Genomic DNA, 5,000 nt, shown 5'->3' with positions numbered 1-5,000 from the left:
TGACTGAGACTCGAGAGGAGGGAAAACAATGAATTTTAACAAATGTTTTCGTAGTAAAAAGTATAACTTTGTTGATGTTACCAGTCTTTTAATAGCGGTACGATTATTACTATTTTTTATATTTTTTAGAGTAAGTTGACCATACAAAGCAGTATCTCTCTTTGGATTTCAGATTGGCACTAGCCTTGAGAGAATGGCTGAACTACCACTTTGTAATAGACGAGAGGAGAGGGTGCGGTCAGGATAAAAACTAAAACCTGAAAAGCAACTTCATCAGTTTTTTGTTCGGAGTTTTTTGCACTATAAGTTTACATGTGCTGTCACTTTAGCACACCTGGGCAAAGACACATTGAAAAGGGACCAGGGTGTATTTATTTTTCCTCTGAAAACCTTTGAGATAACACCAAAACAAAATGAATACAAGTGCACAATGAGAATTTCAACACACTCTTGGACTCTTGCAACATGTGTTTTGCCCTGGTGGTGAACATCTTCTTTTCTGTCCGTTTTTAAGCCGCTGGGTGATTTTTCGAAAAGTCCTTCTGAAACTTTACAAACAGAAAACTCATATTCCAGCTGCATTATTACACTGCATGAGAAAATAAATAAAGTTTACTGACTCGTAGTCAAAGCTAATCTATGACTTTGGATTTGGCTAGAATACAATTGTCCGTTATGTTGTCAAAAGTTGAGTAAAATGCCATTAAACCCTTTATCAATTTAATTTATTCTTATGCACCTTTATCAAAAATATATAATTGATCAGGCTTTGCTAAAGAAAAATGCTAATTGATTTATGACAGACGTTCATATCATAACACCTCAGGTTCATTTCACTTTTTCACTTCAAAGTGGGGTAATGTTAAATGTAGTTAAAAGGACCAGACTTTTGGTTTGAGACAAGCTTGGCGAAGATGCCAATAATACAAAATAAGTTTAAGCCTGCAAAAAACCTTCAGTCTTTGCATTTTACCAACTGAACAAAGAGATATATTCATGCAAGAATATATTACAAAATACACGTCAGGCTTTTTAACTCCACAAATAACGTTTTTCCTCTCAGTGGATTAATGCTACTGTAAGAACTATACAACGACTTTTTTGACAAATCACCCACTATCATTATCTATCCTATCTGGTTTGGGTTTGGATCGGCCAAACACAAGATCTTAAGCCAAAGTCTCGAGGCTAAATGAGCTAAAGATGTTTGAGGTGTCGACCAGCCATGACCGGAGTGTGATCAACTCAGCACATTTTACATGTTTCATTTATGAAAAGCTTCATAATTTTGCATTAGATCAGTCACCAGTGTCGTGGAAAAACGTTGTCTTTGAAACACAAACCTATGCAGCTACGACTAATTATATGTTTCAAAATATTAGTCAGAAACAATTGAGCTATTTCAGATTGAAATCCAGACAAGGAGCAACTTTCCCATTACTTTACAAGCTCAATCTTGCTTAGACCAAAAGTTATAGTTACTGTCATTGGATAACTGAGAATGAACAACAAATGCTCAAGACTCAGAGTGCCATAACTTTGTTCCAAAGCCCCATTATTCCAAACCCCAATTGTTCGAAAAATGTCCTGTTGACATGACCGGAGACCCATTTGTAAAGAGCCCAGAATCCCAAAAATAGAGACGCATTTTTTAGAAATAGAAATAGGATTTTGTAAATGCTCCATTGGAAAAACAGGCCATTGGGAAAATGTGCCATGAGGAAAATAGCCAGGGTTTGTCTGTGTTAAACCAAAATATACCTAGGAGTCATTTAAAGATGGCCGCTGCTGAGCAAGTTTTCCAGAACACTGATGTGACGGCGCTTGAAGCTTTTATGTTTCCTCTAAATTCTACGAAGAGTTTCTTTTCAGAAGTGAAGGAACACATTGATAAACTCAGATTCATATTTAGACTTTATTCACAAGTTTCATTTGTTATTAAAAAAAAATGTATGCACGGTTTTACAAATGATCTTTCCTGGGGCAGGTCAACCCAGAGTACAGTTGTATATACAGTATACATATTTTAGCATACAAATGATCGATATCAAAGTGATATCCCATTTTGAAAAGAGACTCTTCTATTCAAATCACCTTGTTATTTATTTATTGAGTTTTTTTCAGATTGATTGCTTTATTTTATTTAAGATTTTTCAATTATTTTGGCACGCTTTAGCTGCATCCAGAAAGATTTCGAGCGAGACAGCTGTTTATCCATTTTGCACAGAGAAACAAAAAGAAAGGGGGGGGGGATAATGGTGCGTCTAGCAATAATGGTTTGCCGATACCATTTCAAGTGGAAAACATTTGACTTCACTGAAGTTTTCTCACTGTATGAATCTGAGGAGTAATGATTGCCACAAAAACACGGTGTACACACAGGTGCATACAGTGTCACCAGGCCGATGTGAAGCAGTGTTTGCGCTTGTTTTTATTAAGATGAAGTGTCAAAGTGTGTGTGTACAGTCTGCTTTGATCTCAATATTTCGAACAACCTCTCTCTCTCTGTCTCTCTGTTGTCGTGGTCACCCGAGAGATCTTTGCTAAGCGCTTTACTAGACTTTAGAAAAGTTAAAAAAAAAAAAAAATCTGTTTTACTGGCACCGTCTGGACTCTATTTCTACTAGATTCTATTGAGAATAGACAACCATAAACGGTAAATACTTAAGACACTGCTGAACTCTGCTGCGAGGCGTATTTCAGGTTGCAGTTGTGCTGAAGGGCTTTTCAGTAGCAATAGACCCAGAGTGTGCCTGCTACATATGACCCCACACCCCAAGCCATGCTCTCATTGGTTGACTGATAAAGTGCTTGATTGGCAGACTGGTCGAGGCTTTGATTTCTTGACTGGCAGACTGAGTGATTATTTGACTGGTCGGTTGGCTGATTTATGAAATGATTCTTATGCTTTTTGATATTGAACGAGGTTCGTCCCCCTCCATCACCGCTGTGACTCTTCCTCGTAAAGTTGTCCAACAAACATTACAGAGAGCTGATTTGGTTCTCTATTTTTTACTTTAAAAGGTCAAAAAGCTTCAGATTTGCTAAAGACTGCAGGAAAAAAAGTGCATTTTGCCCCTTTTTTTTGGATTTAGGGGATTTTTTTCTCGCAGTACTGTGAGGGGCCAATGGTGGAAATTGGCAGCTTAAAATAGTACTTATTTATTTAGCAGTTACTCACTTAGTTTCATTTTAATGCCTGGAAGAAAGTTTTGCTTTTCTCACATCCGAACACGAACAAAGTTGTGTGGAATTGAAGTGTTGTGGCCAAGTTCAGCAACTTTCAAACTTTCTTAAACACATGCATTTGAACTTAAATCTTGCTATTCAAAAACACTCCTGCACAGAATTGCAGCGACCTGCACAACATAACACACAAGTTGAAGAAGAGTTTCAAATGATAAGATTTAAGAAAATGCCTGTTTTGGGGAAATAGTGAGCATACGGGATTAATAAAACCTGGATAATAATCCAGTCCTGAAGTGTTTGCAAGTTTGTAAACATATGCTAAAGATTTGCTTTTGTTAAACCTGGACTTGATCTATTTCCATTTCCCGTTGAGGCATGTGGGAAAAGCAACGTTTTTTCAAGTATTAATCGTAACACACGTTGATTAACTGATTCAAATGGTAATTTTAAGGTTAAACTGTTCCACTATGTCTCACAATAACAATGTCACTTCTTAAGCAACAGCAGAGGAACAAAATGCACAACGTTGGCCTCCCAGTGTAACTTTAGTGAATCTGGAACTCTAGACTCTGGTTTGCACTGAGCACAAAAACACAGTCAACATTTACTGTCAGTATCAGGGCAGTACGTGGTACAACATCAGCTCTCCATACATGAACTGCACTCTGACGACTCACTACTGGCGGGAAAAACCTTCAAAATAACCCCGACATGTCACTGTCACTTTACTTTCTGTTGCGATTTGGACGAATTAAAGCAAAAAACTCTTATTTTGGAGGAAAACTGCCACCTTTGCTCTGAGCTTCGGGTCGGTCCATGTGGTGCTACCAAGGGGTTCGGAAGAGTCCAAATTAAGATTGGAGGGGGGGGGGGGGGGGAGTGTTAAAACACAAACTGAGAATCTCTGCTCCTTCCTGCCTTCTTTTACCCGTTTCAAAACCAAAAGCTGCTTTGTCACCTTCAAAATAAAACGACAAACATCTGCGGAATCAACACGGAGGAAATGCACAGAAAACAAGTTTCATTGATCATTATTATTACTATTGTTACTATAAACTGTGTGATAAATGCAATACAACAGTTATGTAAACAGGCAGTGAGTGATGCTGTATCTAATTTACAGAATGAGGATAATAACGATGATGTTTTTACTGTTTTTCGTCGTCATTAATTTTCTTTTTTCCAAGCGTTCTCTCACTGCTTATTAACCACGTCGCCCCGTTTACACTGAGCTGGTTTCACAACGGTTGTTCAAATCTCTCTGGCTTCATATCAGTTCCACAGAAACCTCATATCTCAAGAAAGATGCCTTTTTTCAGATTATGTCAAATGTTACCGCTCCTGACACCTCGTGAATTGTCCTTATTCCAGCAAGAAAATTGGGGAAATTCATCAAAAATGTCTACAAAAAGCGAGTGGAAAAATATAAAAAGTTGGAGATAAGAGGTTTCTAGAAACAAACGGTTTGCTGTGGTTTTTGCTGAAAATGCAGATGCACATTATATTTGGAGGATGAAAACCTTGTAAATCAAATAATAATTAAATTCTCCATCACTGAGAACTGAATGCTTAAAAAACAAAGTATATTTCCAAAACAAGTTACTAGGTTTTCCTCCGACCTCTCGCTCTGCAGCCGTTGTTAAAGTTGTGTGAAACCTCAGTGTAAAGAGGGCGGACGCCGTGCCTCAGTGACCCCACCTTGGTGTTTTAGAGACAATAATAATAACTACAATGATTATGATATGAATATATATATATATATACTTTTTAGTACTTTGAGTTGAAATACTTTTTAGTATTTTGCAAATACA

At 37.4% G+C, this 5,000-nt stretch overlaps 1 protein-coding gene across 1 annotated transcript in view; it reads left to right on the top strand.

Moving 5' to 3' along the window:
- LOC117465655 (sodium channel protein type 3 subunit alpha-like) overlaps positions 1-772 on the top strand; it is a 230,385-nt gene extending 229,613 nt beyond the window's left edge. Inside the window, exon 32 of the mRNA XM_034108606.2 lies at positions 1-772. This exon is cut by the window's left edge and continues 1,773 nt beyond it. The gene's annotated coding sequence lies outside the window, so the exon portion shown is untranslated.
- Positions 773-5,000: the final 4,228 nt, after the last annotated feature.

The sequence above is a fragment of the Pseudochaenichthys georgianus genome, chromosome 20, assembly GCF_902827115.2.
Source record: "Pseudochaenichthys georgianus chromosome 20, fPseGeo1.2, whole genome shotgun sequence".
Taxonomy (NCBI): Eukaryota; Metazoa; Chordata; class Actinopteri; order Perciformes; family Channichthyidae; genus Pseudochaenichthys; species Pseudochaenichthys georgianus.
Note: the sequence above shows the minus strand (reverse complement) of the source record. Positions and strands in the feature narration are given on the sequence as shown.